The sequence below is a fragment of the Pelobates fuscus genome, chromosome 1 (genome assembly GCF_036172605.1).
Source record: "Pelobates fuscus isolate aPelFus1 chromosome 1, aPelFus1.pri, whole genome shotgun sequence".
In the NCBI taxonomy this organism is placed as follows: Eukaryota; Metazoa; Chordata; class Amphibia; order Anura; family Pelobatidae; genus Pelobates; species Pelobates fuscus.
Genome location: NC_086317.1, coordinates 231,209,915 through 231,229,683, shown reverse-complemented (window position 1 = coordinate 231,229,683; position 19,769 = coordinate 231,209,915).

The following is a 19,769-nucleotide window of genomic DNA, read 5'->3' as shown; positions in this document are numbered from 1 at the left end:
CACGCTTGGTGTACGAACCTTGTAACATATTTTAGATATATAGACGATTTGTTTTTTATCTGGGATGGCACAGAAGCTCTTTTTAACTCTTTTATCCACCACCTCAACATCAACAATAGAGGCATCACCCTAACCCACGAAACAAGTAAGGAATCTATTAATTTTTTAGACCTCAACATCTTCATTACAGACAACACCATCCACACCAAAACATTTTTTAAAAAAGTCTGCGTTAACACAGCTATCGAAAGATCTAGCTGCCATTACAAACCTTGGTTGGAAAGTGCCCCTCAAAGCCAATTCCTTCGTCTCAGAAGGAATTGCTCCCAAATAGAAGATTTTAATAAACAATCAAATTATCTAAAAGAAAAATTTATTGAGAAAAATTACTCACCAACCCGCCTCAACACCACTATAAATACCATCACCAAAAAAGATAGAGCAGACCTCCTAACTTACAATACCCAACCCACCACCAACCCCATGCCCCTTCCTGTTATTTATCAAAAAACATTGGCACCTCTTAAAAGAAGACAAAATACTTAAAAATATTATACCTGACAAACCTAATGTTGTCTTTAGAGGTGCCCCAAACTTCAAATCCATTTTAACCACCAATTTTACAAAAGAAACCAAACCTACTTTTAATTCTTTTATGCCCAATGCCAGTGGCTTTTATAAATGTAAAAGATGCATTGTATGCAAAAACACAGACCCCTCCGTCCCTTCCAAAAGCACCAGTTTTAAATCAAATATCACTAACAAAACCTATAAAATTAAAGATTTTATCAGTTGCGATACCAAAAATGTAATCTACTTGCTGGAGTGCCCTTGTGGTCTCCAGTATGTAGGCATGACCACAAGAAGTCTTAAAGTGAGACTGAGTGAACACTGTAGAAATATCAAAAAAGGCTACCTGAATCACTCAGTCTCCAAACACTTTTGTACACATAATAACGACATAAGACACCTAAAATGCATCGGCATAAAAAAATGTATAATACCATGGAGAGGTGGTAACATTAAGAATATATTAGGTAAAGCTGAGATGGAATGGGTTTTTAATCTAAAAACTCTTACCCCATCTGGTTTAAATGTTGATTTTGACCTGTTCAATTTTATTTAAATTCCTATATACAACCCTTATCTACATGCCTTTATTCTTTATGTTTGGACCTAACCAACCCTCATAATAATAATTTTTAATAATTTTTTCATCTATGCCTTTCCATTTATGTATCTTGTATTCTGTGTTATCTTTTATTTAATTGTATTTTTATTTTATTTTATTTTATCTATTATTTTCATTTAACATCTGTAATATATTATTACTCTGGGGTATAATGTAACCCCTATTTAAATCATTATGTTTGGGATTATATTACCCCCTTTTCATGCATACTCCATTTACATATATCTCTGTATCTCTGTACCTTTAACCCCTTAAGGACTGGACTTTTTTTGCGATGTTGTACATTTGCGACCAGGCATCTTTTTACACTTTTGTGGTGTTTGTGTTTAGCTGTAATTTTCCGCTCTCTCATTTACTGTTCATATACAAATTATATATTGTTTTTTTCAGGACAAAAGGGGCTTTCTTTACATACCATTATTTATATAATCTCATGTAATTTAATTTTTAAAAAATGAAAAAATATGATGAAAAATTGAAAAAAAATACATGTTTTTTGACTTTTATGTGAAAAATCTTTTATTCATCTACAAAAGCGAATGAAAAAAACTGCTAAATAGATTCAAAATTTTGTCCTGAGTTTAAAAATACCCAGTGTTTACATGCTTTTTGCTATTTTTTTGCATGTTATAGGGCTATAAGTACAAGTAGGATATTGCGGTTTCAAAACATATATTTTTAAAATTTATCAATAGTGACATTGTAACACTATTATCTGTCATAAATCGCTGAATAACACCCCACATGTACATATTTTTTTTAAAGTAGACAACCCAGGGTATTCAATATGGGGTATGTCCAGACTTTTTTAGTAGCCACTTAGTCGCAAACACTGGCCAAAGTTAGCGTTCATATTTGTTTGTGTGTGAAAAAAGTAAAAAACTAAATTGAACGCTAATTTTGGCCAGTGTTTGTGACCAAGTGGTTACTAAAAAAGACTGGTCATACCCCATTTGCAATACCTTGGGTTGTCTTCTTTCGCAAATGGTATGCCATCATGGGGGTAATTCTCATTCCTGGGCTACCATACGCTCTCAAAGGCAACGTAACCAACCTGGTCATTTTCAATGTAAAAATATTTGACCCATATATTTGACCCTGTAACTTTCAAAAACGCTATAAAACCTGTACATGGGGGGTACTGTTATACTCAGGAGACTTTGCTGAACACAAATATTAGTGTTTCAAAACTGGAAAATGTATCACAACAATTATATCATCAGTAAACGTGCTGTTTATGTGTGAAAAATGCAAAAAAAGTCACTTTCACTGACAATATCATCGCTGTGATACGTTTTACTGTTTTGAATCACTAATATTTGTGTTCAGCAAAGTCTCCCGAGTAAAACAGTACCCCCCATGTACAGGTTTTAGGGTGTCGTAGAACGTTACAGGGTAAAATACAGTGCTAGCAAATTAAATTCTCTAGACTTTTGGCCTGGGTTGGCAGGCAGGTCCCTTAAATTGCAATCAATAAAATAACTTAATTATGTAAAAATATTACATAAATATGCACGTAGAATTTAAATATATATGCATATTTATATATTTGAAGTCTACGTGTATATTTATATAATTATTTATGTCATTTTGTATATGGACATATGAATAGTTTGTATACTTTTTATTTATTTATATATACATAGATATATATACAATTTCATTCTAAGTGTATTTTGATATAAATATATATATATTAATATCAAAATACAGTTAGAATAACATTTCGTATAGATATATATATATTTTTTAATTTTTATTATTATTTTTAATTTTTTAAATTTAATTTAAATTATTTATTATTCGTATTTTATAATAATATATATATACAATATATATATAGTTATTATATATATTATATATATACGTGTGTAAATTAATTATAAGTGTATTTTTATATTAATATATGTACATATTAATATAAAAATACACTTAGCATGACATTATATATATGATATATAGACATATATTATATAGGTATAATATATGTCTATATATCATATATATACACATATATAATAATATTTTTTTTTTTATTCACTATAACTTTAATTTTTTTTTGATTTTACACTGGCAGGGAGACTGCCTGTCAGCACAGACAGTCCCCCTGCAGGCAGAGTCTAGGACACCTATTGTGACCATGTGGTCGCCCTGTTGGGCGATCACATGGCCACAGGGGTCCTAATCCGCCATGGGGAGACTGTCTGGGCTGCAGGCAGTCTCCCCACAACGGGAGCAACGCCGATCGCCGCCGGGGGAACGACGGCGATCGGGTAAGTACCTCTTAAATTTAGGACGGTTCAGGACCGTCGTCGGTCGGCAACGCAAAAATGCCGATGACGGTCCTGAACCGTCCCGCGTCCTTAAGGGGTTAAACCATCTCCTTATGTTTTTTTAGATATGAGACATGTTTTTCCTTTTTTTTTTCTGAACTTTATAAAACAACCTTTTTTTCTTTCTTTATCTTTTTTTCTGAACTTTATAAAACAACCTTTTTTTTCTTTCTTTTTTTTTTCATTTTTTTTTTCTGAACTTTATAAAACAACCTTTTTTTCTTCCTTCTTCTTTTTTTTCTGAACTTTATTAAAATACCTTTGCTGTTTTGTTTTTTTTATGAACTTTATAAAACAACCTTTTTTTGTTGTTGTTGTTTTGTTTTTAAAAACAACTTTCTCACCCTCGTTTTTACATTTAAATAATTTAAATGGACTCATCACCCTTATAACATCACTCCCATACTTTTGAATCCTAATTTTTAAAAGTGTTTTTAAAAATTGTCTCTGATTGGCCAATTACACTTTTGGCGCAATTTTCAAATTAACATAGCCCTATTTAAACAACCCCTGCCAGGTTACTACTTTTATCCCATTCTGAAGAAGCCACTTATGGTGAAACGCGTTTATGGTTATTAATTCTGTATTTTATTGTGTATTTTAGATCAATAAAAGTTTTTGGGCTACTTTATTGTACCAATCCTCTTTTTATTGCACTCTCTATGCACTTTAAACTTTTTTATACCTATTCCTGGCATTTTAACCTTTCCTGGTTACTTTTACTTCCACTGGCAATTTTAAAGTTCCAGTACTCCAAGAAATCCTAGGTGGGGATCATACCACCAGCGCCTATCCATAGAGCAGTACCTCTGCTCTATCTTTGTGAGTATTATTTTATTTCCTCTACTACTCTCTTAACCTATCACAATTGAGAGCACTATTGCTGCTTTTTATTTTTCTATATTGGAGCCCTGGATCACCAGACGGTGCTGACGGACGTATCGCCGCTACAAATCCTATAAGCGGGGATTATACCGCTGTACGCTATCCACACCAGAGCTGGCCATAGCTCCCTCAAATGTGAGTTTTTTACCTCTTCTTATCTGCACACTGAACCACATCAAAATTGAGAGCACTATTGTCGCTTTCTGTTTTTCTTTTCCGAGCTCTGGACTACCAGACGGTGTTGACGGAGACCCCCTCCCTACATATCCCATAAGCGGGGATTATACCGCTGTATGCAATCCACACCAGAGCTGGCCATAGCTCTCTTGAATGTGAGTTCTCTACATTTTGTTACCTATCACACCCTGAACTTTCATACTATACCATTAGTCGCCTCTACCTCTCTTGTATTTACATATACGGAACGGTCTACACTAGACGCATCCACAGAGGAACTCTATCAAGTATCCTAGACCATCTATTGGCACCCTAGCAATACTTTACTGGACTATCTACCCTTATTTGGCGCAGCCCTTCCATATCTTTTTGTATCTATCCACCGAAGGATCCGAGGGGTTTTCCTTCATTTGGGTTGCTGCCTACCTTGACTAATTTTGTGATTACTAGTGCTGAATTCTTTTTGTGTTTTTTTAGATATAGGGCTCAGTTTAAAATTCTGGTGCTTGCTTACAAGTCGCTACATAATGCTGCTCCAACCTACCTATCCTCCCTAATACACAAGTATGTCCCGTCGCGGCCCCTACGCTCTGCCAAAGACCTACGTATATCCTCTGTCCGTACTCCCACCTCTAATGCTCGCCTCCATGATTTCTCCAGGACTGCACCTCCTCTGTGGAACGCCCTTCCCTTCTCCGTAAGACTTAAACCCAGTCTTCCTTCATTCAAAAAATCATTGAAAACTCACTTCTTCAAGAAAGCATATCAATTAAACCTGTTAGCAGGTTTTTATCCCCCACTCCCCATGACTCCTCTCCTGCAACTGTTAAAATTACCTACTAAGCCCTCAGTGAATGCTTTTCTAACAACCTACTTCGTACCCCTACTTTTACCCTTTGTGTCACTATACCCCACTTCCTCTAGAATGTAAGCTCATTGAACAGGGCCCTCCACCTCTCTGTTCCTGTACGTCCAGTTGTCTGGTTACAATTACATGTCTGTTCGTCCACCCATTGTACAGCACTACGGAATCTGATGGTGCTATATAAATAATAAAATAATAATCATAATACTGGATGTGTGGGAAAGCTTAGTTCTTATCAAGGTGAAAGGGGTGAGTGGGTGGTTAATTGCCCACTGACTTTTTCCTTCAATATTTGGGAAAATCCTTTATTTTGAACTCAATATGACTCCTGTTTCCCATTTTTCAGTATTACAAGACTACAAAAGGAAAAAGATTACAATCAATTACTTCCATTTAAAAAAAAAAAAAATCCAGACATATAATAATCTATATTTGGCACAATTACTCAAAACTGGTACTGCGTCCCGACGCCGGATGTCTTATATCACGATGCATGCACTGTGAGCACTGATTGGGTTATCGATACATGGGATTGGGGCCTGTTGGTTAACATGTTAGGGGTAAGTACACAGTTTTTTATGTTGTTTGAAGTTTATAAATATAATGCATTTAAGATTAATAGGCATCTTGATAAATACCCTGTAAGATTGAAACGTTGATTCATGCAGATTTGAAATACACAGAGTGATTGATCCAAAATCCATTGAATGCTTGGTTTATAAGGTACACTATTACCTTGTATGGGAAGAGTGCCAGACTCATTATTTATTTATATATATATATATATATATATATATATATATATATATATATATATATACACACACACCCACACACATATAGAACTCATTGTGAATACATATATTATAAAAACATTGAATTTCTAATGAAACTTCAGGAAACTTGTTTTATAATGTACAAATCCTTTATTGTTTGCGCTCTAAAATCTTGTCTTTTTTTATTGAAATCATTATTGAATACCAGCATTTAAAGAATTGATTTGACATGGTTGATTTTTGAACCTAGATTTCATATTATGTTTACCCATCAAGTCATTTCTTTTTATAGACCTATAATTTTAACTACACCTATAATCAAGTCATTCTCTTGATCAGGAAATATATATAGCATTTAATTTAAATAATTTATTTGCTGAAAACGGACAATACGATGTGTGATATTCAGATTACAGTGTCACAATGTTTTGTGTGTTTTCATCTATATACTTTACATTCTAAATCTGTAATGTAATATTATTTTATAGAACAATGGTGTTTAGCATCCTTAAAATTTGCAGTGTATGCAAACTCTTTCATTTTAATGTTGCTATAACAGTAACAGTTTTTCCCATTCCCTCAGACCTATGTAAATCATATCATATTTTGCATACTGCACATTTCAGTACATGACCATGGAAGCAAAGCAAATGGTGTGTTCCCCCCTGCAGATTTAATTCAATATATCGAAAAAGATTTATTGTGTTCGGTTGCAGCATCAGCCTTACCAAGGAAAGAGCCCATTCAGATTGTGCAGTGATTACAAGCCCTCCCTGATGATCATGGCATAGGATAGAGCTTCGCACAATGTTATTTATGTGCACAAATTGCTGGGCAAACCTTCCTTTTTTTGAAAGGAAATATTTATTTCACATTATAAAGTGTGACATTCATCTATCCTAAATGTGCACACAAGATATACATTGGTTTTGAAAAATAATATATACAGGAATACAAATATAGGATTTAATATCTATTAGGATTTTGGTGAAAATAACATATACAAAAATTATATTTACTTTGTATGTGTTTAGTTAGACAGTACAGGGAAAAAGCAATGGACACACGAAATGCAGTTTTAAAATTCAAGACTATTTAAAAGAAAACATAAGTCAAATATGTGGGGTTTTGTTGATCATATGACTATATTGTGCTATGTTATCACTTACACTAGACCTTATTTATTAATTTAATGTACCTTATGGAATTCTCTCCTCAATGCATATGCTTATTCAGGACATGTATTATGGGGTACCTGTGAATAGAGTGGTAGAATGCCATACTTAGCTCTAAGCAGCATATAATAACATCATGCAAAGTACACAAAAGCAAATACATGTAAAAACAAAATAAAATTTGAAAAAAATTCAATTTTATGGTCGCTTTATCAGCACTGCTATTAAGTAACATGTGCTCTGGGTAGCACTTCACAATTATTTTGTTCTGAGTATAAATGGAATTTTGATAAGGTTTATGAATATAGCACCCAACACACATTTCATATATGTCCCTGAAATGTCATGTTGACCATTGTATATATATTTATATATAAACTAATTGCAATAACCATACACGCTACCTATGTTCAAACAGGGATATCCTTACTATATGGCAGCCCATTGTATGGTCTAATTCAAGGTAAAGACCTGTGATGATGATCTTGGTTTCTCGGATGTTTGTGAATTACATTTTCTGCTACACTGTATTTCAGAATGATAAGTTCTATTTATTTATATTTAATTAGAATAGTAAAAACAAACAGAGAGGATAATGTTGTTTAAAGCAATTATATGTGTAGTACACTTATTTAAGCTATTTCTTCTCTCTTATTCCTTTCCTTAATGCTGCAATGTTTGTAGGTATATTTTTAGTGGCGGGGGGGTGGGGGGGGTGGGGGGGTTTATTATACTTTTCAATCTTGCACAGATTTAGACAACACATGACATAACATTTAAATGGAACCTGGTTCTTAGTGTACGGAATTGGTTAGCAATTAAGGCATTATTTAAGAAACACTCATTATTATGTTTCGTTACTTTTAAGATTATTTGATATTGATTTGATATTGATATACCCACAGACAATTTCAGTGTATCTTTCATGGTAAAATATTTTATAAATAAATAAATAAATATGATTTGTTTGTAATTATGGCCAGTATAACTGGGACACGTGTTCCAAACAAATATCCTACAAGCAGTGATATTCCTTATTCAGAAATATATTTGTTTATGTGTGCTGTTTTATACACTTGTGTATATACTATATTCTATGTGTATGTATGTTTCTGAAACATAAATATTACTTTAGCCCTACAAAAAATACACATCTAAGGTAAATTCCAATACATTCTGGTGCTTTCTTTCCTTGAGGTAATCATTTCTAAAGAATCTAGGATTCCTTCACTTTATGTTCAGACAATAACATACAGCCCTTGATAAATTATTTTGCTGTCTCTACTCAAGTGTTCCTCTCAACTTAAACCTCCCCCCTCCTCCTCCTCTCCTCCCTCTCCCTTCCTCCACCTGCCACACACTCTCTCCGCCATATATTATTCATCGCAATCAAATAAGACACAGTGGAGGCTCAGTAGACTTGCTTTTCATATCAGAATTGCTTTTATTGAGTAACACACACAGCAGACCTTAGCTTCCAGCAGCCAGGGCTGAAATGAGCAATTCTCTCATTGTAATAATGTGCCTCTGTCATCTTCCTATTATCAGCATGATAAAAGATGAAATATTCTCAGATCCTGCCCTACTAACCTGATCACAGCGTGATATTTGAGCTCTGGAAATGAGTTTTATAAGCTTTAATATACTCCTTGGCGGAGTGACCCCTGAAATTAAACATTATTACACAGCGGATATTTAAAAAGCCAGGGCCGCAAATTACATCAAAATGAAAATATTAAGAAGTATTACGAATATAGCAAGTGGGAGTTTGCAGTATTTTTTTTTTAATCTTCATTGGTGGGTGCCATGGAACTCTGTATATCAGTGTCAGAAACATCACAATAGATAATAATTGCAGACACCTTGACTCCAGATATTTTATATTTTGGGCTAAACCGAATTACCAATGCGTTTATAAAGATATATCTTTCTTCCTCCGTCCTCTTTAGCAAAGGATTGGTTCTTTAATCTTTATTCGCCTTAAAAGTACATTGCACTTTTCAGCTATAATGTAATGTAATTGAAAGGTATCAATATGGTAGTGAAGACAATTTCATTTCCAGACAGTATGTCCTCCTTTGTACTGGACACAGCTGTACAGGACATTAAAGTAATATTTCTGTAACTTTTTATGTCTAGAGTTAGTTTTCATTTATTTATAAACACACGCTCTGTGTTCATTCGTGCCTCTATGTTCAACAGTTCACAATGTCTATCAGTTTGTTTCACTATGAATAATAAATACATGGTACTTGCTAGTACACTACATACAAACATACACACACACACACACACACACACATATATATATATATATATATATATATGTAAAAAAGGCATTGCGGTATCTTGTAAAACCTGTATAAAAAAAGGCTTTTTAAGCAACATACATAAACATAATTATAGTGGTTATGTTGCAGTGTCTGTTTGTTTGCGTCATACCACTTTTGGGCTGTTTGACAAATACCGTTCTCTTAGATCCTAAAGCCTTTTTTCTGCTGGAGCACACCTAATGTGAAAGTGAAATTACTTATTGACAGGAGAACACCTCAATTTGTCTAGTTTTCAATGAGATCTACACAATTCAATGGCTTAGTGCAGTTTGATACAAAGTACATAGTATATAGAGCATAGTATAAATAAACAGTTGGAGATAAAAAAACAAAAATAAAATCATGTGTTCATTAATTAACCCCTTAATGACTCAGGCAATTGTACAAATTCTGAAAAACAAAACCTGTAATTTGAGATATATGTCTGTTCACTCATAATTCACCTCTTTCATATTAAGTTCACCCACACTTATTATATATCATTTTGTTTATAAAAAAAATAGGTATTTAATTAAAATCAAATATTTTTATATCAGACATAATCTACATTGAATAAAATCTAGAAACATGTCGGAAATTAAGAAATATAATTTTTTTCCAAGTTCTGCATGACATTTTAACTGTAAATGTCATAATACCATTACCTTTTACTGCAATAAAACACACATATTTGTGTTTAGCGATGTTGCACGAGTACAACATTAGCCCCATGTACAGGTTTTATGGGGTTTTGGAAAGTTATAGGGTCAAATATAAGGCTTGTCCATTTCAGTTTTTACACATTTAAATTTGCAAATTTGGTTTGCTGGGCCCATGTTGCCTTCAAAATTAAAATTACCTGCTTCGTGGCATACCATTTTAAAAAGTAGACAACCCAGGATATTTAAAATTAAATATGTCCAGTCTTTTTCAACAGCCACGTAGTCACAAACCCTGGTCAAATTTAGTGTTCATATTTGTTTTTTTGTATTTTTTACACACAAACTGCACTTTCACTGATGATATCATCATCACTATACGTTATACTGCTCTCAAACACCCATATATGTGTTCAGCTATGTCTTACAAGTGCAAAAGTACCCCCAATGTACAGGTTATATGGGTTTATGGAAAGTTACAGGGTCAAATATAAGGCTTGCAATTTAAATTCTCTGGGCTTTCTGCTTGAGTTGTTAATATATAATGAATAAAATCACATTACTGTAGCGGTACTTACCCTTTCCAGGGGCCGGCCGGGGTCCTCTGTTCGAGCCGCGCGCGGTCCTGCTGCTGCACGAGCCGCACGCGGCTCATCCGAGGGCTGGAACAGGAAGGCGGGCAGTGACCGCGAGAAGCGGTCACGTGTCCCGCCTGACTCTAAGAGCGCGCCGCGGGTCTCGGGCGCGCTCTTAAAGGGACAGTGGGAGCCTAAATTGGAAAAGGCCTCCCATTGGTCCCTGTCATACCACACTCCCCATACACTTACCATTTGGGGGCGTGGATATGACAGGGGCCAAACAAAATGGGTGTTTAGTTATATATACTCACCTTTTTCCCTTAGTCCTTGCCCTATAGTGGTTTATGTTTCAGTTCCCTTTAGCGCTTGTTGTGTTTAGTTGTGTTCCTTTTACTTGACCTTGGCTTTGTTTTCTGTCTACGTTATCTCTTTATCCTTATCTGTTCTGTTTGCCGGCTTGCTGTTTTCTGTGTACCAGACCCATGGCTAGTCCTAGTTTTCGCTGTCTCTTTGTGCCCTTGACCTTGGATCGTTCCTGACTCTGTACTTCTCCTATATACGTCGAGTCCGGCCACTCTAAGGTCCGGTAGACGTATCTCCCCTCTGTGTTGTCTTCTGTTTAGCTGAATCCTGCATGTTGGGGTATATTTTCGTTACAATTACTATGTAAAAAACATACATAAATATATATAAAATTGTGTGTGTGTATATATATTTTTATATATATATAGTAAAAATAGAAATCCAGCGCACTCACTTATCAACTAAACAGCTACTTTGATGCTGACAGATTTGACTAGTTTTATTAAAAACACCTAATCTAGGCAAAAAATAATGGGGGTTTAGTTACACTATATGATCATACATTGCATAAGCCTGCCACAAACGTCAATGTACCCCATCTTTGGCAGGTCCTACTCTCACTGCCAACTGTCTACTAAATGAGCTACTCACTTGGGGAAATCCTTCCAACTCGAGTTCTCTGCAGTACAAGGCTTAAATAGGGTCCTGAGATGATACACCTGTGACAGGGGGCGGTGCAAACCAAGGAGCTTGCTAGACTCCTAAATATATATGGGAAAACAAGGGACTGGCTGCACTCACCTAAACATGCTTAAATGGGGTGCTGCTGGGGGCCAATAAGTACAGTAAAAATAGAAATCCAGCGCACTCACTTATCAACTAAACAGCTAATTTGATGCTGACAGATTTGACTAGTTTTATTAAAAACACCTAATCTAGGCAAAAAATAATGGGGGTACATTGACGTTTGTGGCAGGTTTATGCAATGTATGATCATATAGTGTAACTAAACCCCCATTATTTTTTGCCTAGCACACTGTCCCTCCTCTCAGTAAGAATGCAGCTTCAGAATGAATCTAAAATGGATGCTGTCCTGGAAGTGGGAGGGTCTGGGAGGGAGGGTCTGCTGCTGATTGGCTGGAATGTGTCTGCTGACTGTGAGGTACAGGGTCAAAGTTTCCTCAATGATGACGAATAGGGGGCGGACCGAATATCGCATATGTTCGTCGTCCGTGGCGAATGCGAACAAGCTATGTTCGCCAGGAACTATTCGCCAGCGAACCGTTCGGGACATCACTATATATATATTTATTTATTTTTATTTGAAGTGTATTTTGATATTAATATATAAATATAATTTTATTACATGACAGGAGACCTTGTATTTTGATTAAAGGAACACTATAGGGTCAGGAACACAAACATGTTTTCCCGACCCTATAGTTTTAAAGCCACCTTTCAGTTGGCTTGCACCCCTTAAGCTCCTTAAAAGGTAAAAAAAAAAATTGTTTTCAGTTCCCCATATAGAAAGCATTGGATTGACATTAAATCAATGCATTAAATCAATGCATTAAATCAATGCATCTCTATGCGAAAATGTCAGCATCTCCATGCAGAGCGTGGAGACACTGAATGGCACACTGTGCAGCACTGCCACAGGAAGCACCTCCATTGGCCATCTGAAGAGTGGCCACTGGAGGTGTCACTAGGGGGCAATATAAACGCTGCCTTTTCTCTAAATTTGTTGTGGGGTCAGACATCAATCTTTATGGCTGTAGAGCAACTGGACAAATACCGCTACAGATGGACCGTAAAGGATGAGGAGGCAACCTGCCGGTTCGTTTGCAACCTGCACTCTAGCAATTCATCTTTCAGACTGCTGCATCTTGTTGAGAATGGACATCTCAGCGGTTGAGCACCCTTTCAGAGGTGATGAATATGATTTATGGGTTCTGCCTTCAGGGCAACATCACACTCCAAGCAGAGCACCTTTGGGGAGCAACGAACCTAACAGTGAACTGGCTCTCTTTGTCTCCAGAGAGAATTATCAGGTCCCTAGTTTCTTTAGTTTCATTAGGTATCTCCCCGAACCTGCATGCATGGTGGTGGATGATTCTTTACAAGAGCAGCTGACACGGCTGACATTTCCTTTGTTTGCCATGATTTTAAGGGTTCTACTGCAGCAAGTCTCCCTGATTCTGTTAACCCCATTTTAGCAGGACACTGTCGTGTCAGGACCCTTTTCTCCTCCTGCTTTTTCCAGACCTCCTCGTAGATTTGCGAGGCAAGTCCTTTGGTGAGGGAAGGACATCTGTGATTTTTCCTGATGTTTTCTATTTCCAGGCATACAAAATCATACTCTTTTACAGTTTCTATCCTTACTTCGGGATACCTCAAATACCTATGTGTTGTCTCCAGGCTGTCTTAATACGTGGAGGTTACTTCTCCTTTGCACTGTTCCTATTCTGGTCAACTGCTTATTTCTCATGTCCAGTCTCATAGATACCTTTCTGTTGGGAGACCTGCCTGACAACCCAAGCAGTCCCTTGCAGGCAATCTGTCAAACACGCCAATCTGAGTCATGTGATTGTGGTGTCATTGCGACCACATTACTTGGATTGGCGAGATTAGCTGCAGAGGGACTGCATGGATTGCCAGGCTGTCCTTCCGAGTGGATCCGGCAAGTAGGATGAGTATTCAGGCTGGAGGGAGGATCCTAACGGTGCTGTAGGATGGCATAGTACACTCTGACATCAGGAAGGGGTTAACAAAAGGCAATTTCATTTTTTTTAACATTAAATTTGCCAACTTTTCTTTTTTTTCAGATGCATGGCACCGCAAAATGCATTGATTATTTTTTCTGTTCAAGGTGCCACTGATTCTGTGCAAGTTAGCCACTCAGGATCCAAAGAAAGAGTCCCAGACCATTGCACATCCTCCTCCTTGTTTCATAATTGATTTCACATAATGAGGAACCATGCTCCTGTCTACTAACTAGCAGAGAAAATCCCAGGATGATAAACTCCAGATTTCAAATTTTCAGTCCATTAGACATTTTTCCAGTTTTCAAAATATTTATGGAGAATGGCAATGTTTTCATAGCAGGGTATACATGCCTCTAGTGACTGTCACTCAGCCTCTAGAGGTGCTTCTGACGAAAGAGCAGAGTGAGAGAATACTATTTCAATCAGATGGTTTCATACAGACCATTTGATTGGTGCAGTGCAGCATTTTACCGCACATGCGCACTAGCCTCCTAATGCTTTCCTTTGCCAAAGAGGCAGGAGACCGGTAGAGGGGAGATGCTGATAACCTAAGTAATTAGACGGGTGCTGTAGCATTAGGGAAACACATTTGTGTTGTCATGTTAGCTGCTTATCATTCAAGGTGGTGATCTTTCTCCTGATTTTGTTAAGGATTCTGGTCTGCTAAAGCTCTTCCTGTGAGAGTTTCTGCCTATTCTATTTCTTTCGCATTTCCTGTGTCTTCTGATGAAGTAGGAAACTGCACTTACTGACACTTTGGTGTTCATTTAAATTTCTTTAGGCCTTCTTTGTAAATTGTCTTTTTTTCTCATCAATATGATAGTAATATACTACTTTATGCAGTACAAAAATATCCAAAAAATGTTCAAGAGGTTTAGTAACACAGTTTGTCCAAATGCTGTTTTCATATACACATAAATGTTGTACGTAATTAACAAACGTTGAGACACCTTTTGGAATTTTACAAGCCATAATTTACTTCCATTGCTGCAGAACAATCGTAAGGTGTTAACCCATCAGTTATTTCCTATAAAAAACCTTTGTTTATAACTCTGAACTGAACTGTAACTTTATTTTTCAGTATTTGGTAAATTAAACTTGTAACATTTCAAGTTATTCACTGGACTAAATTTCAGTTTAACTGGAAATATAGAGATGTTCTAAAACTTTTTACTGGTAGTATATACATAAAAGACCTGAAGAGGTCATAAAATAGATCGATTTGTTGTAACACACTTTTTGTTGCACAAATAAAGTAAATAAAACAAATAAAAGTTTGCCATGTCCTGTGACTGTACCTTATTTTTGTTGGTTTTGTATGAAGGCAAATTCATTTTGTATGTCCATGTGAGGAAAAGTACCAAGCCTACACGTGTAGATAGATGACATTTGGTCATTTCAACATTAAATCAAAATACTATGTACAGTATTACTAGTGCACTGTAGTTGATGTGATAGTTCTCTAAAGAAGATGTCTCACACTTTCTGGGAGAATGTAGGAACCGTGACAGTGATTCCATTATGACACCAATGTACTGACAGTGAATCCAGCATGTCGACATCATGGGAAACATTGCCATGCTTGTAGAAGTGCCCCCAAGCAAGACTAAATGCAACAGAGATGGGGGGAATAAGGTAGGACACATGATCTTTTTGCCTCTGGCATGCTAAAGAGATGATAAAGATTAACTCCAAAGCATTAAAAGCTAATATATATATATATATATATATATATATATATATATATTATGAATAAAACACACACACACACACACACACACACACACATATATATATATATATATATATATATATATATATATATATATATATGTAGATATATATATATATATATATATATATATGTGTGTGTGTGTGTGTTATCCCAAAAATATATGTAAATATATGTATATATCAGTAAAGGTGAGCTTGTAATGATTGGTTGACTTTAAAGAACAGAATTGATATTATGTTATTATCCATTAAAGGAACACTGTAGGCACTATAATCATTTCCTCTAATTGAATTGCTATAGTGTCTGGAGTCTCCTGGCACTGATCTTTCATTCTGTGTTATACAATTTTCAAGCAATGTAGCACTGAAGGGTTTCTGATCACCTACAGCACTTCCCATATTAAAGTTATGTATATGGCAGAGATTACAAACTTCCTGCTGGTCATACCAATTCATACCAGCGATTGGAGCTGTGGTATCCTAACCCCTTAAGAACGCATGACAGCAATTTTCCATCATGCTTATCCTTCACTTAAGGACTCATGACAGATAATACAGTATTTTTCCAGCCACAACTGTTTCCCTACTGTTAATGAGGGACCTGAGTTTAATTACTGGGGTTCCCTTCTGTCACCTGGGGATAGAATTTGTGGCCTTAAACTGATTGATGCTCTGTTTGCAAAGCTTTAAGTGAGCACTGCAAACAGACATTTAAATGGGGATTTAAATCCTCATTGGTACAATGTGATGTGTGCAGGGTTAAGTCACTGCTCACACCAGGGAGTCTCAGGTATCAATAGATACCTTAGGTTCCTCTATCTGCTGGGACCATTTTTAGTGCCAGACGTTTTGATAAACTACATGCAGTGCTGGAACTCAGCATGACATGTAGCTCCTTAAATGGACTTTTAAATTCCTATATCTAAATTGCAATGTGAGAAGGGTTAAATCCCTGCTCACACGTGGAAACTCAGGTGTCAATAGATACCTGGGGCTCCCCTCTGTCAGCTCTGGGGCTGTTTATAGTGGTCCCAGACCTTTTGAAGGACTATGTGTAGCCATTTAACCGTTTAAGGTAGGCTACAGCCATTCTTTTACTGGATATGGTGCTTTGGAGATCCACAGGTTCTGAACAGACTTTGTAGGGTCACCATCCATGCTCCAATGCCATTCTGATTAGAGTTAGACTTTGTCAGTTGCCCATCACAGATCACAATGCATTGGGCAAACGATCAGTATTAGAGATAAGAGACTGGCATACTGAAAATAGCCAGTAGATGGCAGCAAAATACCATTATCTGTTTTAGCTTAGACTCCCTTTACTAATATCAGTACTGATATTAGCAGAGGGAAAGTTTAGGGAATACAATTAAATTAAGAATTAAAATGAAGTATTATGATTTCATTTAGAATATGTATTTTTTATTATTAGGCGTATTATTAAGTTTATGTTTAAGATTAGGTTTAGTATTAATTGTAGTACTGGAATTTTGTTTTAGATTAGGGTTCAGATTAGAATTAGGATCAGCCCGGGAATCCCTCTGTTAAACTCAGCAAATGCATTTCTTTGCTGACACCAGTATAGCATGATTCTAACATTACTGCTTGGGTTAGGATTTAGATAAGGATTAGAGGTCATAAGTAGGGTTATACCTAGGATATGGGTAGGAGTTAGGAGTTAGCATTGGGCTACGTTTTATGATTAGATTTAGGGTAATATTTGGGATTAGTAATTGGTTTAGAATTAGGGCTTGGTTTAGGATTAGGGATTTATTTTGGGATTCATTTTAAGATTAAGATTGTTATTTTCCAAGATGTAATTATGGGGTAAAGTTGAACTCAGGAGATGTTACTGAGTAGAACTAAAATAATTTTATTACAGTGGGACACAGATTTAAAAAAAAAGAAAAAATAATAATCATCAAAAATACCATGTAAATGTAAAAATAAAAATTAATACCATAAACACATTTAAAAAACACAAAAAAAACTATTGTACCTCAATAAAGCAAAAATATGTTATGCGAGAGTCTTCATGGTGTCCACTTGTGCAAATGGTATGCATTTATGAGGTAATTTAAATATATGTACTGCTCAAAAACTGTGCTGGCATGATATAATTTTAGTCCTGTATTATCACATAAACCTGACATGCAGAGAGGATCATTCTGTACTCATGATATAAAGTGGAGCATAATTTAGTGATTTTTATTACAGTACCATATATCAAGTTTACAATAGAAACTGCAAAATTGCAATGTGTATGTACAAAAATGCAAAAAATAAAATAATACAATAAAAAAATGAAAGAAATTTGGGCTAGAATGCCTCAATAAATATATATATATATATATATATATATATATATATATATATATATATATATATATGACATACCCTGTGGTGTCTATTTTCACAAATGGTGAAATGGGGTAATTATAACTGTCAAGCTGCTATAATGTCCCAAAATGAGACAAAGACCCATCAAAATTATCTATCAATATTCTAACTGCAAAACTGAAATGGTCAGGACTCTCATGTGGTACTGTAGCACACTGTGGTTATTGTTTTATTCAGAAGAGTTTGCGGAGCATAATTTGGGGGGGTTTTGATCAAAGTGGCAAAAAAATAGATTTGAGAAATGGCCAGCAAAAATGTAGTGTGATATCTGATCTAAATAAATATATGCTTTTGTGTGGCATCTTTGTTTTCTGTGATGGCTATTCAGCGTACAAGACAAACATACCAAATTATAAAATTGCTCCACATTTAAACTTTATTTTACTTCTAGTATTTTGTGACCTGTAACTACCAAAAATAAACTGACACCATAGTTATATAGTGTATGCTGTTAATCACAACTAAATTAATTTGTTTTGAATTACGTTTCTTAAATCCCACTAATTATACATATGTTGTTATTGCCAAAAACTGCTTTTTTTGGCAATTGTTTGTATTTCTTTAGCCCCAAGCTAAAGCCCTCTGCCCCAAGCACTCCCTGCTCTGCCCCCTCTGCCACAAGATGTTCCAGCCCTAGCACCTCTGCCCCATGCTCTCCCTGCTCTCCCCCTCTGTCCCAAGCTCTCCCTGCTTTGCCCCCACTGCCCCAGGCTCTCCCCCTCTGCCCCAAGGTCTCCCTGCTCTCCCCCTATGCCCCAAGCTCTCCCTGCTCTGCCCCCTCTGCCACAAGCTGTTCCAGCCCTAGCACCTCTGCCCCATGCTCTCCCTGCTCTCCCCCTCTGCCCTAAGCTCTCCCTGCTCTGCCTCTCTGCCACAAGCTGTTCCAGATGTAGCACCTCTGCCCCAGGCTCTTCCTGCTCTCCCCCTCTGCCCCAAGCTCTCCCTGCTCTCGCTGCTCTGCCCCAGGTTCTCCCTGCTCTCCCCCACTGCCCCAAGCTCTCCCCCCACTGCCCCAAGCTCTCCCTACTCTCCCTGCTCTCCCCACTGCCCCATGCTTTCCCTGCTCTGCTCCAGGTTCTCCCCCATTGCTCCAGGCTCTCCCTGCTCTCTCCCTTCTACCCCAGGCTCTCCCTGCTCTTCCCGTCTGCCCCAGGCTCTCCCCCTCTGCCCCAGGCTCTTCCTGCTCTCCCCCTCTGCCCCAGGCTCTCCCAGTGTTTGCCTTCTGCACCAGGCTCTCCCCCTCTGCCCCAGGCTATCCCTGCTCTCCCCCTCTGCCTCAGGCTCACCCTGCGCTTCTCCTCTGCCCCAGGCTCTCCCCGCTCTCCCCCACAGCCCCAGGCTCTCCCTGCTCTCCCCCTCTGCCCCAAGTTATCCCCCACTGCCCCAGGCTCTCCCTGCTCTTCACCTCTGCCCAAGGCTCTCCTTGCTCTGCCCCAAGCTCTCCCTGCTCTCCTCCACTGCCCCAGGCTCATCCCCACTACCCCAGGCTCTCCCTGCTCTCCCCCTCTGCCCCAGGCTCTTCCCCACTGCCCCAGGCTCTCCCTGCTCTCCCCCTCTGCCCCAGTCTCTTTCTGCTCTTCCCCTCTGCCCCAGGCTCCCCACACATGCAGATACA